The following is a 20856-nucleotide window of genomic DNA, read 5'->3' as shown; positions in this document are numbered from 1 at the left end:
CTGTTTTTCAATACTTTAAAGATATTATTCAACCATCTTCCTGCTTCCCTTGTTTCCACTGAGAAATCTGCTGTTGTCCTTATCTTGTTCCTTCGAACGTAATGTGTCTTTATTTTCCTTTGGCTGTGTTTACAGTTTTTTCCGTATTGATTTTTGAGCACTTTGATTATAATGTACCTTAGTGTAGTTTTCTTCCTGTTTCTTGTCCTTAGGGTTTGGGAGCTTCCTGTATCTGTGAGTTTATACTTTTCGTCACACTTGGAAAATTCTCTGCCATTCTTTCTCCCCCCTCCAGTTTTATTGAGATATAGTTGACATATAACATTGTATAAATGTAAGGTGTACAACACAATGATTTCATACATGTATATACTGCAAAAAAGATTACCACAATAAGTTTAGTTGACATCTGTCACCTCACATAGTTACAATTCTTTTTTTCTTGGGATGAGAACTTTTAAGACGTACTCTCTTAGCAACTTTCATATATACAATACAGTATTTAGCTATAATCACCATGCTGTACATTATATCCCCAGGACTTATTTATCTTATAACTGGAGGTTTGTACTTTTTGACTGCTTTCACCCAGTTCCCCACCTCCTGCCTCTGGAAAACACCAATCTGGTCTGTTCCTATGAGTTTATTTTTTTTAGATTCCACGTGTAAGTGAGAGTATCTTTCTCTGACTTATTTCACCTAGCATTATGCACTCAAGGTCCATCCAGTATGTCTCAAATGACAAGCTTTCCTTCTTTTTCATGACTGAATTTTATATATACACATATATATATACACACATATACATGTATGTAGATATTAATATACCACATTTTCCTTAAGTATTCATCTGTTAATAGACACTTAGTTTGTTTCATTGTCCTGGTTATTGTACTGTGTGTGTGGATGCCTCTTAAGGACAGTGATTTCATTTCCTTCAGATACTTACCCAGAAGTGGAATTGCTGGATCATACGGTGGTTCTATTTTTAATTATTCAATTTAATTTTTGAACCCCCATACTGTTTTCCATAGTGGCTGCACCAATTTACATTCCCATCAACAATGTACAAGGGATCCTTTGTCTCTACATCTTCTCCAACACTTGTTATCTCTGTCTTTTTGACAGTAGCCATTCTAACAGGCCTGAGGTGATATCTCACTGTGGTTCTGATTTGTATTTTTCCCTGATGACTTGTGATGTTGAGCACCTTTTCATGTACCTGTTGGTCATTTGAATAGCTTCTTTGGAAAAGTGCCTATTCAGGTCCTCTGCCTATTTTTAATTAGATTATTTTTTATTGTTGAGTTCTATGAGTTTTCCATTATTTCTCTACAGATTCTCTCTTCCCCTGTCTCTCTCCGCTCCTTTGGAGATTCTATTTGCACGTATATCAGGCTGCCTGCCATTGTCTCACAGCTTCCTGATGCTTGTTCATTTTTTTGAGGCTTTTTTTTTTTCTGTTTGTGTTTCATTTTGGATAGTTATTATTGACATATCTTCAAGCTCAGCAATATTTTTTTGAATATCTAATCTCTGCTAATCCCATCCAGTGTATTTTCGACCTCAGACATTGTAGTTTTCATATCTAGAAGTTTAATTTGGGTCTTTCTTATATTTTCAGTCCTCTTCTTAACATGTTCAGTGTTTCCTCTAGCTTTTTAACATATGGAATACAGTTATAACAACTGTTCAAAAGTCCTCATATACTAATTCTAAATGTGCATCAGCTCTGGGCTGGTTTTGATGGATTGCTTTTTCTCCTCCTTATGAATCATATTTTCCTGCTGCTTTGCATGCCTGATAATTTTTGATTGGATGCCAGACATCGTGAATTTTACCTTGTTGGATGTTAGATATTTCTGTGTTCTTATAAATAGTCTCAAGCTTTGTTCTGAGATGCAGTTATGTTACTTGGAAGCAGTTTGATCCTTTTGGGTCTTGCTTTTAAGATCTGTTAGGCAGGACCAGAGCCATCTTTAGTCTAAGAGTAATATTTTCCCACTACCGAGGCAAGGCTCCTCTGAGTATTCTATCCAATGCCCTGTGAATTATGAGATTTTTCCAGAATGGCTGGTGGAAACAGGTACCATTTCTGGCCTGTGTGGATGCCAGGTACTGTTCCCTGTCATCCTTCAGGGTGATTCTTTGCTGCCTCAGCTGTTTTCCTCACGCACACGTGCTCACCAGTCCTCTGCTAAATATTTGAACGGTCCTTCTGCAGATCTCTGTTTAGCTCTCTCCTCTGCATCCTCTCCCTCACGGTCTCCAGCTGCCTTGGTCTCCCCAGACTCTCAGTCCCATGTCTTCAACCCCAGAGTCCACTGGGCTCTGTCTGGGTTCCCCTTTCCTGCTCCACAGCCTGGAAACTCTTCCCAGGCAGTAAACAGAGTCAATTACTTGTTTCCCATCTCTCAAAGGTCACTGTCTCCCACTGCCTGATATCCAGTGTCTTGAAAACCATTTCCCTATGTTTTGTCCATTTTTTTACTGGTTCCGCTGGGAGGGTAGATCCAGTCCTTGTTACTCCATCTCGGCTGGAAGCAGAGTTTTCTTCACCCTGTGTTTTTAAGAAGTATGCTTCCACCCTTACTCCTTTTTTACCGTTGTGGGAAAAGGAATATAACATTAAGTCTGAACCTGGCCCACGGCCTCTCCCTCCCCTCTCTGGAACCTTGATCTGGCATTTCTCTGCCTCTTCTGAATGTCATAAAATGTGGGTAATGTATGGAAGCTCACAGGTGAGTCTCTTGATACCAGACTTAGAAAGCCAAACAGTGCGTGGACTGCCCAAATTCCTTTCTGCGCTGCCATTGTCACTTGAGTTCCTTCAGCGAGTCTTGTGACAAGATGCTCCATGGGCCATCGTGAGAGCCAGGGGGTGATCCGGGTGTCAGGTTTGGCAGCCAGACGTTGGGCAGCCTACTGAGCAGGGCTGGCTTCCTTGGGCCTCCATCCCAGGCACCTGGACTTGGGGGAGCCTCATTCCCCAGGGAGATGAAAGTGAGGGGGTGGGAAGCAGGCTGCTCCAGCCTCAGGCCCACCCAGGGTGGCAGCCAACAGCTGGGGCCCTGTTTGTCCTCTCCAGACCCCGTTACAGCCCCTCATCCATCTCCTCAGCACGGAGCTCTGGCAGCTGATTAGAAATGTATTAAGACTTGGCTTCCGGCAGCTTTGAGGGAGACCTGAGGGAGGTGACTAATGCGCTCCCCGGGCCCCCTGCACCCTCGCCTCTCTTGGCTGAGCCGCGGCTCTGCTGCCTGCATCTCCTGCCCCCTCTCTGACATCCTGCCAACCCTTCTTCCCTCCCACTGGAGATCCCACCTAGGCCCCGCTGTGTATCCCAGTAACCAAATCAATCCGGCAGGGAGGGCCATGGAGGCAGCATGCCGTGGGACACCCCCTGTGCTGTGTTGGGGGATGTCAAGGAACCAGAAAGAAGCTATCACCAGCCTTCGTCATCTTTGTCACCCTCACCAGCATCATGTGAGCACAGATTACATACAGAATATCAACCTCAAGCACACAGGTGAGGCAGGAGACAACCTCGGGTGGAAGAAGAAGGGGGCGGATGGTGTAGATGAACTCGAGCACCTGCTGAGGGGCAGGTTCTGTGCCGCACGACCCCCCTGTGAGGGCGGTGCTCTCGCACGCCCATTTTAGAAAAGAGGAGAGCGAGGCTTGGAGACCCTGAGCGTCTGGCCTGAAGTCACCCAGGCAGGAGGGGCTAAAACAGGCTGGGTCTGTGCCCAGGGCCCAGATACCAAAGCTGAATAACAGCTGACAGATTGCAGAGCGTTGAAGTGGGAGTGGAGGGGGACCTGAGCCCCAAGCAGGTGTGATTCTGTGTCACAGACCTCCGCGGCCCAGCCCTCTGTTAGCCTGCGTCTCCCTCCCTGGGCCTGTGTGGGCAGAGCGGATTGTGGCTGAAGCAAGTTGTTCCAAAGCTCAGACAGGCGGTCGCCGGAGGCAGAGGCAGAGTCCACAGGAGGTTGAAAGAAGTGGGGAGGGGTCTGGGGGAGTGGAGGCTCGCTCCCTCTGGAAGTGCTTGGCCCTCCCTCCTCCTCGGAGCCCCCGACGCTCCGTCCTGCTCTCTCTCAGAGCGCCCCTGTGTCTGAGGTTCCCCGAAGGCAAAGGTTCATGTCTCATTTATGCCAACATTGCTGCTGCCCAGTCCAGGGCCAGAGCTGGTAAATCATTAATAAAGGGATCAAAGGAGAGCAGGGAATCAATAAAAGCATGGGAAAAGCTGGATAGAAAACCATGGGCTACGTCAGCTTGCCGGCCCTTCCTCCTTGGCCTGCATCGTACCTTCCCCGAAGGCACCAGTTACACCGAGTCCTGCCACCGCACCCCGCATCCTGTCCCTCAAACTCCCAGGCCCCAGCGCCCTCCCTGCAGGGTATCTGCCACATGTGGGACCCAGGACTAGGGCTTTCCATTCAGCACAAGACAGCCTGTCTTAGCCCTTCCTGCCTGGGTGACTTCGGGCCAGACCCTCAGGCTCTCTGAGCCTCGCTTTTCCCCTCTGAAAAATGGGTGTGTAACAGCACCGCCCTCACAGGGGGGTCGTGCAGCACAGAGCCCGCCCCTCAGCAGGTGCTCGAGTTCGTCTACACCATCTGCCTTCTTCTACCACCTAAGGGTGGCTTCTGCCTCACCTGTGTGCATGTGAATTCTGACTCATGTGTTTGCATTGCTTTCGAACCCTGGCCAGATCACCTGGGCAGATCTACCCTGAAATGCCAGAATCCCTCTCCAGTATTCCTATGAAGGTTGAGTCACTCTCTGTGTATCTTTACCGGTGGGGAGCTCACACCACCTTGCAAGGCAGTGACTTCCACTAGAGGCAGGTAGCCTTGGGCTCAGACATGGCCCTGCCACTGTGCATCTAGGGAAATCACTCCATCTCTCCAGGCCTCGGCATTCGTACCTGTGCAATGGGATGATGGTCGTTGTGGTAACTTACGATGTCAGGATTTTGAGGCTTAAATATGGTAACGTGGCACCTTGTAAGGGGTCAGTAAATGGGAATTACTCATTATGAGCTTCCTCTCGAGTCAAAAATCGTCTTCCCTTTAACTCTGCCCATTGGTCCTCGGAAGCGAGTCTAATCCTGCTTGCGTGTGGTAGCCTGGGGCTGTAATTGCCTGGGGCTGCAGAGAGCACCTGAGATGGGGAAGCCGGATGCCCAAGTCCCAGACCTGGCTCTGCCGCTTGTGACTTGGAGCAAGATACTTAACTTTTTCGAGCCTCAGTTTCTCTGTCTGTTAAATAGGAATAGTAACACCTAGCTCACAGCATGGGCAGGAGAATAAAATGAAAGGATGGATGTAAAAGGACCCACTGTACAGGACTGCACAAATGCCGGTAACAATTATTACGTTTGAACCATCATTCTGCATCCTCCTGCGTCATCCCTTTTTTTTTGGATTAAATGTGGCCATTTCCTTCAACTATTTTTCCAAATGACTCTTCTCTCTGGAACCAGGTCAGGCTCTGGTCTGTCAGTCTTCTTGTAAATCGGTTTTCTCAGAACAAGACATGATGCTCCAGAAGAACCTATCACCTCCTTGGATCTAGCCCTGATATACCCATTAATATGGCCACTGGGAGCTGAATCTTGCCCTGTGTAATGCCGTACCTTTGCCTCATGCTAATGAGAGGTCCCTCTTTCCTGAGTGCTGCTGTTCAACCAGTTCTCCCTTCCAGGACTGGTGCAGCTGATTTTTGTGAACCTTAGCACAGATATGTCAAGAACGGTGAAGGGTGTGAAATTTTACCTGCTTGCAGGCTAGCCTGCCGTGACATAGAAGATGCTGACCAAAGACCCTAGACTCACAGACAGAGGGCTTTATTGCCCACAGCACCGTCAGCAGCATGAACTTCGTGTTCACATCAGTGCCTCTGACCCCGCAGGTCCCACAGGGCCCAGGAAGAGCAGCCCGGGTGGATTCTGTGAGCGCAGTGGGTTTGTGTACCAGTGAGGAACCGCACAGTTAGGAAACTCCGCTCTTTCAAAGGGAGCTGCTAGCAAACCTGCCCAACCTTTGTCTCAGAGGGAGATATTATCTCAGAGGGAGATAATCATCCTGGTTGGGAAATAAATGTGCCCTCTGCCCCAGAGGGGACGCTGTCTCTTTCTTAGGAGGCACAGTTTGCTGTACAAACATCATTGTTGTACAAACATTGAAAAGATAGTCCGGAACAAGCGCTGTTTATGCCTTTACTCAGAAGGCGTGCAGAACACAAAGACTCATGAAGAATTGTCTCCCAACAATGTGTTTATACTTATCCTTCGAAACTGCACAGATCTGGGCTTGCATCTCCCTTGGCCATTCCAGAGCTGTGCCACCTTGGGCAAACTCCTAGCCTCTCTGATCCTCAGTTTCTGCAGCCTGCAAAAGGCATAATTCCTACTTTCGCAAAGTGCTATAAGGAGTTCTTTGTAGTAGTGTCCTTGAAGCATCCTCACTGTGCCTGGTATAGAGCAGACCACAGAGAGGAGGCAGCAGAACCGCAGTCACCATGATCTGGAGGTCATCCTTCCGATACTTGATTCTCTCCCGTCTGTCTTCATCCCTCCCTGACCTAGTCCTCGTGGCTCCTGTCAAATGGAGTAGAGTTGCCATCCTGGCCCCGAGCCCACCAGCCAGTGGCGAGGACCTGGGAAGCTGGTGTCGGGAAGCCCAGAGCGGAGAGAGCAGAGCCTGGTTCACATCGGGGCTCCGGGACCCGGATGAGTTAGTTTCTGAGCCTCAGCTTCCTCATCTGTAACACAGAACCCACCTCCTAGGATTTAAGGAAGAATGAAAGGAGATGATAAACAGGGACTGTTTGGAACGCATGTGACAGATGCTCAGCAAAGCCATTATGATGCCTTTTATGCCTTTTCGTTTCGGTAGCCTGAGACTCCTGAATGCAGTGTGGGGTTGAAGACAGGAGCTTGCTGCCTGGTGAGGAAAGTAGCCATTCTAGCTGCTCCCTGGAGGGAGCTGATTAGGAAAAGCAAAAGAAAGAAGGCTGTGGGGTGTGAGCTTGTTTTGCAAGCTTCTTGCAGATCGCTCAGCATGCTGGCGGCACTCAGTAGCAGTTTATGGGCATTCGCATGGCAGGACCCTCTGTGTTCTGCCTCCTGCAGGGAATACAGATCGAACTGCCCAACACATCCTTCTTTGGGGTCCAGAGATGAGGAGCTTGGAACTCTGCAGATCTTCTCTCTGGCCTTGGCAATGGCTGTTTACTTACTGTTTGACCTTGGGACGGGGTGATTAATATACCCTCTCCGGGCTCCATTTAGGAACTCAGTGTAGCTTGATGGTTAAATGTTTGAGATGCAGAGTCAGACAGATCTGGCTTTGAATCCTGAGTTGGAAACCAGCTGGAAGACTCCAGCATGTCATAGAACTTCCTAAGCCTCAGTTTCCTCATCTCTAAAGTGGGATAATGACCTTTCCCGCCTCGCAGAGCTGTTGGGAGGATCAGACAAGGCCATGCGTGTGCTGAGCCTGCCCAGGGGATGGTGCCTACCATGATGCTGCCTTATTTTCTGTTTCTTGGTCTACAGTATGGAGTGGGAGGGTGGGAGCACAGAATCTCTTACTGCTTGGAGCAATGGAAGACTCCTGGAATCAAGGTCAGAGAATCCTGGTCCAAATTCTCTTTAGCCTCTTTCTGGTTGTGTGTGACCTGAACAAGTCGCTTTACGTCTCTGCACCACACCATCCATGGGTCCAGCTCATCACGTCTCCTTCCACCATGTATGGTGAAAACACTATAGTCACCATGCCTGGCCTGGGACCCTGGTCAGTGCTCAGGGCCCCTCTCAGCTCTGAGCTTGTCAATCTGCAAGGCTGCCAGCTTCAGAGAGCATCCTGTGTATTCAGGATGTACCGAGCAGGAAGGTAACACACACGGGACAATGGGGTGGGCCAGAGGAGCACACAGGGTTGTTAAAGTGGGCTACAGGCAGGTCCCAATGGCTGGAGCTGCCCGTTGCTCTGTCCGTACCCAAGGATTAGTCCTTGGGATGTTTTTTGGAGCCACTGGAGTGGCTTAGGCTGATGGTCCCTGCAGCTCGTGGCACCCCAGTGGCAAGCAGGGTGGACCATCCCATGGGCAGACGGGGAGGAGCGGCATCTTTTGCAAAAGGAAAATCTGCTCAGCCTTCTCCTGACAAATGATGTTTACTGGGCTCTCAGGGAGTGAAGTCCATTTTTTATACTTCTGGTCAGGAAAATTAAGTGGCGCTCATGGGTGTTCCGGGGGGAGGAGCACGCGGCTCCATTGCAGAGAGGAGGCGCCTGCCGCCTCTCAGTTCACGTCATGTGGATTGGAGGAATGGACCTTCCAGGAGCTGGCAGTCCCTTGGGTCACTGTGACAGTGCCGACCACGATAACGCCCACCATTTGCTGGGTGCCAGGCTCTCTTCTGAGTGCTTTACCTGCATCAACACAGCCAAGCCTCACCACCACACTCTGAAGTAGAAATTCCAATTCTGCCCATTTTTCAGACGAAGCAACTGAGGCTCGAAGAGGTGAAATAAGTAGCATGGTTGCGTTTTGAACCGGCCGCCAGGCACCCACGGACTCTTTCTCGTGGCTTCCTCTCTGGACTCAGTGGCTCTGCAGTTGGGCTGCTTGGCTCTTCGATCTGAACTCAGCCTGAGCGGGGAATCGGAGAGTGGCAATAATTGGCCACCCTTACATTTCCACCGTGATTTGCAGCACAGAGCTTTGAGTCCAGCGAGTCTGAGAGGGGAGCAGGGGTTACCGCCTTCGTTTTCAAAGCAGAGGCCAAGGTGCAGAGGGGAGAAACGGGCACCGTCTAGCCACATGGGATGCCACCTCCATGCCAGGCTGGACCCGGCCATTCCAAAGGGGGCAGACAGGGATAGAAAGGGAAGCAAGTGGGATGTGCAGGGAGCTGCTCCGTGGGAGCTGGGGAAACGGCTGGCGAGTGGCTCAGGGAGGTTCCCGAGCCGCATCTGAAGGGTGCTGTCTGCCTGCAGAGAAGAGCCCTGCGGTGAGGGGGCAGCGGGGGCTGGTGGGAGAGAGCTGCACTGATGGACCGAACGCAGGACACGTGCTGGATCCTTTGGCTTCAGGGCTCACTGGGGATGAGCCCCCCAGACCACAGCGTGAGCCGGCCATGCCACTCAGGGCTTCCTGCCAAGCCTTGTTTTCATTCCTTAAGTCACTTAATTCATTCAACAGTGGTCCCCTGGGCCTGGTTCTGTGCTGGGTATTGGAAGAAGAGGTGATAAGGACAGTCCCTGCCACCCAGGGGCCAGCCATCTGGAGGGATAGCAGAGGAGCCGAGAGAACCGACAGTACTCGGAGAGAAGGGTGGGACTGGGCCACAGAGGGGGCACCTCAGGCAGCTGGCAGGGGCAGGCTTTGTAGGAGACCTTCCTGGAGGAGGTGTCTTCTCAAGCCTGCCATTACAGGACTTCCTCTCCTGCTGCTCTGCTTCTGCACACTTGAGCCCTCCTCATAGGTCGCGGCAGCGCTGGTGTGGCCAGGGCTCCAGAGGGAACAAGCTGGCAGGTCCCTGAGTTCTGTGTTCTGGATTCCAGCCAGTCTGGCTTGGGGCACCCACATTTTGACATTGGGCCCGTGAGGGCCCCTCAGGAAGGAAGGCAGGCCGGGGCAGAAGTGAAGTCTGGGTTGTCTCTCCCATCTTCTCCCACCCAGTGAGGCTCAGAACCCCTGCCTGTACCCCGCTCCTCATCCCCCCGCCCCGTAGTATACAAGGCCCACTGTCAGAGGCCAGCTTTGAGCCCAGGGGGCCCCATCCCTGCCAGGTTCACTCTGGACTTGGCCTGGCTCCTCCCTGAGACCCCTGTGTAGATGCTTGGTCTCAGGGTGTCTGCCCTGGGGCATCTGCCACCTGGGAAAGTTGGTTCTCCGTTCAGGCAGGAGACGCTGCAAGGGAAAGCGAGTCGGGCTCAGACCGCCAGTCACACACTTGCATCCTGCCGCCCTTAGCAGGGCCTTGGCCTGAGGTGCTGGGCCTGCATCCGCACAGAGCCAGTGCAAGTCCTGCGTGCGACAGCATTGGGGGTGCGGGAATGAACCCGGGGCAAGGTCTGCGCCCTGGGTTGGAGCTGGCCTCTAGAAGAAGTGCCCTCTTAGGCCACCAGCTCTTCGCTACCTTCCTTTCACCAGCTTTAGCAACTGTCCCATCCTCACAATCCCCTAAAAAGCCTCCAGTTCGGGGAAACAAGCTGCTCACCTGTGACCCCTGCCCCAGCTGTGATTCTGCCTTTGGAGGAAGACATACCTGCCTTCAAATTCCGTCATCCAGGCTGGCGCGTGACTTGAGCCAGCCACCTGACGCTCTACAACTGTTTCCTTGCCTGCAAAACCGAGTGAATGACCTTGGTCTGGAAGATTGGGCGAAGATGAGGAAGATCGGGTGTACAGTGCCTGGCACAGGCCTGGCACTGAGCCTTATCTAGATGCAAGGAAGGGAGGCCCAGGGAGGGGAAAGGCTGTGTGCCATCACTGGTTCAAGGACACAAGCCCATGGCATTGGGCTTGCCTGTCGCCCATACTTGGGTGTTCTGACTGCCCTGTGCTCCCTCTGACCAGCCTGGCGCCAGCTGGCGAAGGCTCCTCACCCAGGCCAGCCCCTTCTCCCAGGACTTCGTCTCAAATATGATGATCAGTTCCCATTTTCTGAGTTCCTTCTGCAGGTCAAAGGTGGTGCTGGGTGGTAGGGTAAGAATCGCATTGCATTTAGAAGCTCATCTGTCAGCCACATTGTTTTACTTGCAAAACAGTTGTGTGCAAGGAAGCAAAAAGCCTTTAGCTGTGATCCTGGTTTTTAAGAAAATCAGCGCCAGCACTATTGAGCTGATTCCCATCAGTTTAGAGAATTGGCCATCATCAGGCTACTTACAGCCAGGGTGGTGGAGAAAATCCTTCCGAAGCAAACAGTTCATAACCTTGGGTGGCCAAAGAGTTTTCTACAGCAGATATTCTAACAAATGATAACAAACATTCATAGACTCAAGGTTATAAGTCAGCAGCCCTTAGAATTGTTAAAACAAAGTAGTCATTATAACAGCAAAGCTGGTGGCTTTCCTTGGCAAATAGAAAGAAGCTTGACCTTTTGAGGACAGATGCAGAATTGGTACAGCTTTAACTTAAATGTTATGGTAACTCTTATGTAAATACTCAATAATCTTTTATCTGTTTAAATGAAGATAAAAAGCCCAAGTGTGTCTCAAGTTTCACGCAGACATACTGTGAATTTTATTTTATTGTTTGTTTCTGGGTTTATTATTTTAATCAAAGGATAACTTACAGGCAATACAGAGCACAAATCTTAAGCGCCCAGCCCAATGAACCTACATATTGTGCAGATAATTTACATAACAAGCCTGACTGCTGTCCTGGAAAAGCCCTGCTTACAAGGTTGGCCCTTGGCTGGGGTCCCCTCTATCCTGAATGATAAGGATGGTTCTCTGTGCCTACGCTGTTCATGCAAACAGTACAGTTTATGTGGAGCACCTGCTTTCCTTCTGGGAGTCTGGGATTGGGTATGTGCCGGGCAGAGGGTACCTACTGACTAGCCCCCAGTAAAAACCCTGGGCGCTGAGTAACCTGAGTTGGCTACATCTTAGACGTTGCATCACAACCTATTGCTGGGGAATTAAGTGCATCCTGTGTGACTCCACTGGGAGGGATCTTGGAAGCTTGTCCTTGGTTTCCTGTGGCCTCTTCACCCCACATGCCTTTTCCCTTTGCTGGTTTGGCTTTGTGTCCTGTGCTGTGGGAACCATGAGTCCTCCCAGAGAATCTCCGAACCTGGGGTGGTCTTGGGGACCCCAACATACGTATGTAGCCACCCCGATAACTACCACCCAGATCAAGAAGTGGAAGATTTCCTTATGTCCTCCCCCAGCCAGTGTCCTCAAGGACTTGACCCTTGTCACCCACTGCTCTGACCATCCCCCCATCCCTGCCAGTAGTTCTTGGGGTGCATCTTTTGTCTCCTGGAAACAGCTGTGCCCTGTCCCATTATCCACTGGAAGAATGTTTTGTTTTTTTTTTTTCACACACACACACACTGTATTTTATTTTTACAAGAGATAGACTGACACCAAGCATTGTAAATGGATGACCACAACAAAAGCAACAATGATTGCAATTACCAAACACGAAACACACTCATACTATGTCATAATATTGACATTCAGTCCAGTAATCCTCCACTGTAACAGCTCCTTTATTTTGCAGTGAAAATTGATTTGTATATTCTTTGCCTCTGAGTCCTTGTGGGATTTTTTTTTTTTTAATTCAAACAGAAAGTCACAAAAATTACAATCCTCCTCATCAGTTCACTCAGTCCCATGTAATTAATTTGTTTTTCATCTTGATCTTTTGTTAGCACTTTTATGAATTCATCAGTTTTCCATTAGAGTTCTGAGAATACTTATTCATTCAGTTTAGCAGTATAGTCAGTTAACAGAAACCTGTACTTGTCAGAGTCTTTTCCATGAATTCCTTGAAGATGAAACCCTTTTATAGGAACATATTTGCAAAAGCATCAGAGTACACCCAGAACTGTCTGTAAATGACAGAAGACTTAAAAATGACCACGGTTAAAGATTTGATGAAAGTTCATAATAATGCAATTGACAAGGAAATTTAGTTATTTTTGAGATATACGTTTTAAAGTAATAACTAGAATTATGACTTATAACATTATACCAGAACATATTATCCACTGGAAGAATGTTTCTTAATGACACCATTTCTGCCTGCCTCTCCCCTGACCCCCAGCCCTTAACTCCCCCTTCTGACTTTTTCAAAACCTTGTGAATATTGGTTTATTGAAAATGATGCACCTTATTAAAATGCTGTCAGGGGTTTTAAAAGTTTGCCTTCTTGCTTGAGGCTCCTTAAAAGGCTCTAATCCTTCACCTGCTCTGAGAACATTTTAAAGCAGAGCAGGATTTATCCGAACAGTTTTTAATTGAAGTTAACTTTGTGGTTTTTCCCACACAGCCAGACACTCAAGCACATTGCAGAGGTTTGCGTGCGACACTGGGGAATGCCAAGTGAGTCTGTCCTCTCAGGCAGAGAGCTTTGTGGGGTGAGGACCAACAGCCGCCTGACTCATCCAGACACATGATGGATCAGACAGAATGGACATAAAACGGAGCCGGAAGGACCAGCCTTCCCAGGATTCTGGGCGCCTCTGGAGTGCAGCCGCAACTCTGCTAGCAGCATGCATCCTGCATGCGGAGTGGCCACAGGTTGCTCAGGGAGCCCCAAGTCCACAGTCCCAGCTCAGCCACGATCCTTGGGTACCTGGGCAAGTTGAGTCCATTCATATGTCTGAAAACGGGCTCAGTACTACCTGCCATCCCACTTTATTCTGAACATTGATGCGCTAATGTACGCAAACAGCTTTGCAGATATAACAGTGGCAGTAAGGATGCAGCCTGGCATTTATTGAGCACTTCCTAAGTGCCCAGTACTACTCTAAGCACTTTATATGTGTTCATCTTCACAACACCCTGGAGCAGGAAGTGCTTTTACCATCATTCCCATTCTGCGGGTGAGGAAACTGAGACTCAGAGGTTACATCACTTACCGAAGTCCTACAATGAATGAGTGGCAGAGGGGGTTTGAAGGTCTGCAGTTGGACTTCCTAGCTCTCAACCCCTCTGCCATCCTCACCTGTCAACTGCAGCATAACTTGTAGGATACTGTCTGCCTGGGGGCGGCCTCTGCTGAGGGGGCGCTAGCAGAGTGGGATGTTTCCTGACATGGGAACATTCATCCCCAAATTCCCATGAGGCTGCCGCAGCTCTTGGCCAAGCCTCATCTCCTCCCGGGACCATTGCAGGTGCCTCTCAACTGATGGGTTGTGTCTGGTGCCTTCCTGATCCACTTTCCTTTCCTCACCCCTGCCGGAGGAGCTTTATCCTGCTAAGGTTCCTCAGTGACCCTCCCCACCCCCCCCCCCCCCCGCCCCCGGCCCATGGGATAACTTCCCAATTCTTGGGCTGACCTTCCATCCCCGTGAGCAGACCCAGGTGTCCTCTCCAGACCTGGGGCCCCACGTGCGCCTTCCTGGTCCCCGCTTCCGCCAGGTGCCGCCCGAATCCTCCATGCTTTCCCCGGAATGCCCCCTCCCCTCCTTCAAGGCCAGGTTCAGAACCCCCTCTGGGAAGCCAGATGCCTTAGACCTCTCATTCCAAGGCAGTGCTCTTCTTCTGTACCAATATCTCGGCACTGCTGCCTCCCATCACTGGGCTGGCATTGGTGCAGAGGGATGTCGGGTGCATCTCCTGTGCCCCAAACTGTGTCATTCTTCCCAGCCTCCGCAGCGTGGAACATGGGGCTGGCATGAAGGCAGGTGGGACTGCCCAGGTCTGAGCTGGACCCCCACACTCGGTGCGGGACCTCAGGCAAGTCCTCACCCCCCAGAGCCACAGTCTCTTGGCCGGTATGGATGGATGGATAGTGGCCCTGTGTACACAGCGAGCACTGAATGAGCAGAGCCAGTGGAGATGTGCTTCGTGGGGTGTAGAAGTTTCCAGCGTTGTGCGTGTTTCTTGGGCCCGTGGATAACCAATAGGTTGAGCTCATCCCAGCAGATGGTTTGCGTTCCCCACACTCTCTTTCTCTTGCTCTTAGCTGGGGACTCACCCTCCTCCTGCCTCACCCACTCACTTGCTTTCCTCCTTGGCCAGGCGCCTCTTCCCTCCGCTCACCACCAGCCAATCAACAAACACATATCTGTCCAAAGAGGGATAAGCCCTACATCCCATCCGTCCCACCAAACATCAGAGGGTCCAAGGTGCCATCTGGGAAGGGGGTGGGCAAAGGATTCCCTGATCCCCCTACACACCCCTCCAGCCCATTTCCCCAGCTCATTGTTTGCTACAGATTATTGAGTTGGAAGGAAAATGCTGAGCTTCTAATTCCAGAGTTTGAAAAGGTTCTCTTCAGAGATGCGCCACCTTAAAGTAGTAAAAATAGAGTGGAAAGAACCACCAACTACTACTGCTAATAATAATAGTAGTAGCACTAGTTACTAGAAATATGGTAGAAATATGGTTACTATTAAATGCTTGTTCACGCAGTTCCAGGCCCTGTGCTTAACACCCTGTTGCAAGCATTGAGCTCAGGTCTTTATATCTGTGGGCTCATGAAGTCCTCACAGCACCCCAAGGACGGAAGTGCTCTCACTGGTCCCATTTTACAGGTGAGAAAAGTAAGGCTCAGAGAGGGTGCGGGATTCGTCTGTGGTCACACAGCTGCTTGGTAGCCAAATCAGATGTTGACATCAGATGGTCCAACTCTTTGTCCTGCGCTTTCTCTCTGTTGGAGTAGCTGGGGTTTTTGGTATAACTTGTTGCCGTTGGGCATGTGTATTTGTCGCCCCAGATTTCAGTCCGTAAATTCCCTCAAAGAGCTGCCTGTTTTTTGGTTTAAAGTGTTTGACAAATAGCAAACAGGGCCACCAGGAGAGCCCAGAGCGGTTGCTGGCGCTGGGTGTGATGAACATCGAAGCTACAGTAGCAAATATGATGTTTGTGGGTGTCTGTTTCATTTCCTGTGTTTTCTTTTAAGTAGAGCTCGTTAGCCACAGTAGAACCAGTATGTAACAGATGACAACTGCGGGTGAGCAACATTTAAAGAAACGCCTCAGCCTAATTCCCTAGCTTTCTCACTAGTTCTCAGTGAGATAATTCCTCTAATACTGTCTCTCTCTCGGTAACCACATCCCTCCTTAATGAGGAGTTAATCAAAATTCCTGATGATAAATCCTCTATCCAAGGAGCCTGGACCTTTGGCACGTTTTGAAGTCAAAAGCCCTTGCAGGCAGCTTTCTTATCTGCTCGCTGCGTTTCTCCAGCAAGTCGCTTCACTTATTGAGTGCCTGCTGTGTACACATCATCTCTGAACTTCCCCACGGTCTGGAAGTCGGGGTGTTGCCCCACAGGTCAGGTGAAGCAATTGAGGTTGGGGTGAAGTGGCATGCCTGTGGCCACACCATCCGTGGGAGACAGAGCCTGAATTGGCACCCTGACCTGAACCCCAGCCCTCCTTTCCACTTCACTTATGGGATGAGCATCATGGTCTTTGATTGCTCCCGATTCATCAAGACAGAAAGCCAAAAGGACCGATGGATCTTCGTCTCTCTTACCCTTTCATTTATCTGCTCTTCTTTCTTGCCTGCGTGTTGCAAAAGCTGATGTGGAGTGTACAGCCACCCACGTGTGTCTTTACATTAATTATTTGAAACAACAGGACTGTCTTTTTAGATTGGGAAGGAGGCGTTTTCTGCCTCTTCTTAGAGCAAATTCCTCCTCCCCCATCCCCACCCTGTTCCCTCCAGCTGCTGGTAACAATCAGATACCCTTAACACCAGTCCTCCGCCCCAGCATCATTGTCAGACCCCTTAGGGAATAGGCCCAGATGCCTTTTCAGCTTAAACTGGACCAGGGTCTTTCCAAAGAGGATTGAAGTGCTTTCTTTGCTCTTGGCTGTCAAACACACCCTCTCTTGGGGTGCCCTGGGCCTCGTTTGTCCTCGAGTGTTTTTAAATACTCTTGGGAAGACTACAACCTTGTTTCTAAGATGATTTCTCTCCAACAGGCAGGTTTCCTATGGTGCATAATACAGATTTGATTTTGCCCAGACAAGCCAGTGAGTATTTATTGAGTTCCTGCTGTGTTTCAAAACACTCAGGATCAAAAATAGCACAAGTGCTCGTGCCCTGAACCTCAAAACAAGAGGGTGTCAGTACACAGTAAAACCATGACTCTTATCATCGCATAAAAAGAAAAATCTTTTCATCTGATGAGTGAAAAAACCCTGGGAGGTAGATGAGGCAGAGATCAGGAGGTGGGAGATGTTTGTTTGGTAAGCTGAGGCCAGAGAGGTTCTTAAGCAGCTGTTGATTTGCAGCTGCAGACAAGGTCTCAGCCCTCCTGGTCCCTGCAAGACCCCCGACGGTTGATGGTTACCCTCGGGGACAGAAGAAGGAGTAGCTGAAAAGGAATTAAGGTTCCTTGTAAGCAGTTACTCCTTAAAAAGTCCTCTTGACCCAAGAACAGGACTGTGGGGCTTTTGGGGGATAACAGAAGTCACGGCCCGGTCTTTATTTGCTTTCCTGGCACACTGAGATACTGTTCGGGCCGACTCTGGAACCACTGTGCTCTCTGGCAGGGATTACGTATATGGCACTGGCCTTCTGTCTCTTCTGTGCCCTGTTTTCTTCACAACACACTGGGCTCTCTTTCCCTCCCGTGCTCAGGTGGGGGCTTTGACACGGCTTCTCAGTGGGCGAGAACGGTCTTTGGATTCTGACCAGAAACACCTGTCAGCGCGGCTGTACGTGTCCTGAGTGGGCTTGTGTGAGCCAGAGCCAGCTTTCCAAGATGGTACCCGGCACAGCCAATGAAGGATGGGGCGAGATTGCTACTAACCAGGTCCCAGCTCATAATGTCAGAAGGAGTTGGACAGACCAACCCCCTCTCTCAGCCTGGCAGACTCCTTCCTGTTCATCTATCAAGACCCTTCTCGAGGGACAGCGCCTTGTCGACTTAAAAAATATATGTCCACAACATGAGAGTTGCGAGTTAAGTTTTATTTGGGCAAAATGAGGACCGCAGCGCGGGAGACGGCGTTTCAGATAACGCTGAGAACCTGCTCTGAGCGGGCGAGGCGAGGGGAGGATATGTAGGAGTTTTTGCAACAAAGGGCAGGTAGTCGGGAACGTCAGAAGGTTATTGTTAGTTAAAGAATACCAGACATCTCAAGTGCAGGAATTTAGCGCTTCTCTGTGTGTGGGAGGATGCAAGAGTCTGGGCTCATTGAAATCATTCCTTTGATGTGCGCCTCAGCTCTCTGGGGCCAGCATCCTGGCACATCCTGAGTTCCCTCAGGGCTCACCGCAGGGAGTGGCTGCAGCCTGATGGCTGCTAGATGGCAGGCATTCTTTTCAGCCCTGAGTTTCCTCGGCTCACTGGCTCACGTTGGAGGGCTGCCGTCGTTGACGACTGTGACATCCTTTGTTTACTGATATGGCAAGAAATAGTCCATTTCTCATCCCCATGGAAACCTGGAAGCTTCCTAGTCATACCCTGCCTTGTGCTGTGTCTGCCCCTTCTTCTTCCTGCACACACAGGTTTCCCTGGGGAGGAGGGGTGTGGCGATTCACTGGGACCTTTATAGGTTGGAGGAGGCTGGTGTCTTAAAAACATTCCGTGGAGACCCCAGTGTCTCTCTCCAGTGTTGTTATTTGTTTCATGTCATGATTACTACTGAAAATGATTTTGTCGTTTTGTCCTATAGAGGAGGGGAGATTTTAAAAATGACCCAAAAGGATCCACTTAGGGGGTAAAGATGCTGGGTGTGCCGTCACTCCATCCTGCCTTCTCTCTGGGATGCACACACTCGCAGATGTAAAACGCACTCTGTTTTAATTTTATTTCATTGGTTAATTCTGTCCCCACCCCCTCCCTTCCTCTCTCTCTCTCCCTCCTTCTCTCTCTTTCCCTTTCTCCCTCTCTCTTCCTCCAAAATAAAGATCACATGGTTTTTCTCTTTGCACCTCTGGCTTCCACACCGCCCCGGCTCTGGGCTCTGTCCCCAGCCCCCCGCCCCATGTAGTAGATGCCTGTTTAGCCAATGAGTGAACAGCGGAACAAATTTCCCACCATCACCCTCAGTCCATGGGTCCCCACAGGGGACACTCATTTGGTTACAGTGATGCTATTGAATCACTCCAAAGATGCTACTGAATTCATTGGGGCAGAATAGGTACTAATTTATGACAACCTTTGCCAACTATTCCCTAAGGGAGAACTTCAAAACTCCCCTTTGTTTTGTGTTTGCTCAACTGCAAATAGCCAGTGAAGGTGGCATCATCCCGAACTGGTCTTGACTGTTTCTCCTTGAGGTTCTCAGCCTCAGTCCTCTAAAAACAAGTGATGGCCCCTGAATTCTCACTGCGGTCCATGTGGATGCCCTGTGAAGGACAGGGTCCTAGGAGCCCGGGACCACCACAATGATGTCTGGCCTTTCTCTCTCCAAGGCAAGTGTTCCCTTTATTCCTGGTAATCAAAGATGATGTGTTCTGACGAGACAGCATTTTCTCCTGCTGAGTTCCTATGGCAACGGTTTCAAAGATGGTGAATTTGATTTTTCCTCTTCCTTCTGTAATGCTCTCAGGCTTTCCAAAAATATCCTTATTTTTCTGGGCCTTATGTGGGTCTAGAAATATTCTGCCACAGCAAGTAGGACCACCTCATCCACCATGTAGATAACTGTGTCAAAGAGTGCAAGGTGCAGCAAGTAATTGAGAAAACATTTAAAAATATATATATATTTTTAGCATCTACTTTGTGTGAGTTGATGTGCTAGGCATCAGGGATACAAAGAGAAATTAAACTCAGCTCTTGTCCTTAAAAAGCTCACAGCCCCTAAAAAAGATAAACAAGTACACAGCTAGCCATAACGCAATGTAATATAATGTAACTTAACATTATATACCTAATGTAACACTAGTACATAGCTAACTATAATATAATGTAACATGACATGATGTAATGTTAGTACATAGTGAACTATAATATGATGTAACAATATAATGTAATGCAATACGATATAATAAATATAATATGATGTAACATAAGAAATGTAATGTAACATAAGAAATATTTCATCAGTTGTAGGAATAAATTAGTGGAGAAAGCCGTTCAGTCTAGAGTGACAACAAGGGTTAGGAGCTGGCAGACATGAATGTTGATTTCTGATCAGTTACTTATAGCTGTGCAAGCTCAGGGAAGTGACTGCCCCTCTCTGAGCCCCCTGTCATCCCCCTGGTGCGGGGCTGGTGTGAGGGTGAAAGAGCACCCACCCAGCCCAGAGCAGCGCTTCCTTGGGACTTCCTGCTCATCCCTGCTGGGCCCCTCGGTGCTCAGGAGAGCCTCAGGAGAGGACACCAGAGGTGGAGGACCCACAGGCAGTAGAGGGGCAGGTGAGCAGCCTGAGCCGCGAGGTGGCTTTGTGAAACTGCCTGGCGAGTAGAGCTCAGGGGGAGGTAAGAAGGGCAGTGTGGCCCATGCAGGTGAGTGGGATCTGACCCGTCACCATCCCTGGTCAGGAAGCTTTTTGAGAGTCACCGTTGCACAAGACTGATGTCACAGTGGTTCCATGCTACTGAGGGAGGTACCAAAATAAACACAGGAGCTGTGCTAACAGTTCTCGGTGTGCACTCAGCACTGGTCCTGATGGCATTGTGCCTTGTCACATTCGGGGGTGCTGCAGGCGTGATCTCCACCTCTCTCTTTGAGGGAATGAAGCATCTCTCCTCTTGGTCCAGCGCAACATTGGCACACGAAGGCATCCACATATAGCGGCTATGGAGACGGTTGTGGGGCAATGCCTCACCACACTCTCCCCCTCTCAGCACGTGCCTCCGTTTCCTCTCCCCGCTGTCCAACAACTGTGATGATGGTACCCAACCCGAGGGATTGTTCATGACAAAATATGATCGTGCGCATAAGATGCCCAGTGCATACCTGGCATAGAGCAGGCTCTCAGTAAATATTAACTTCTATTTTTATTTCCTCCATTTTGTTTTTAATTAAAAACTCTTCAGCGTGTAAACACTAGCCAACAAGAGTGGCAGGTATTGACATTAGGGAGCAAATATTGCCGTTAACTTCAGCCTCCATGGAAGAAGCACACAGGAAGGTGGGTAGCTGGCTGTGTGCTGTCAGGTTTGATAAAAGGGCAGAACTGGTTTTCTCCTTGTGCTTTTGCAACAAAATAGCCAAGTTTGGAGGCCAGTTCTCTGTCAGGATATCATCCCCA

The 20856-nt window shown here is 49.5% G+C and overlaps 1 protein-coding gene across 1 annotated transcript in view; it reads left to right on the top strand.

Annotated features, from left to right (window-relative positions):
• Positions 1 to 20856, top strand: part of LOC309654409 (uncharacterized protein C14orf132) — a 47940-nt gene that overhangs the window by 9340 nt on the left and 17744 nt on the right. The gene's annotated exons all lie outside the window — the stretch shown is intronic.

This window comes from Balaenoptera physalus, assembly GCF_965194825.1.
Source record: "Balaenoptera physalus genome assembly, chromosome: 2".
Classification (NCBI taxonomy): Eukaryota; Metazoa; Chordata; class Mammalia; order Artiodactyla; family Balaenopteridae; genus Balaenoptera; species Balaenoptera physalus.
The sequence above is the reverse complement of the archived record's forward strand: the minus strand, read 5'-3'. Positions and strand labels throughout refer to the sequence as shown.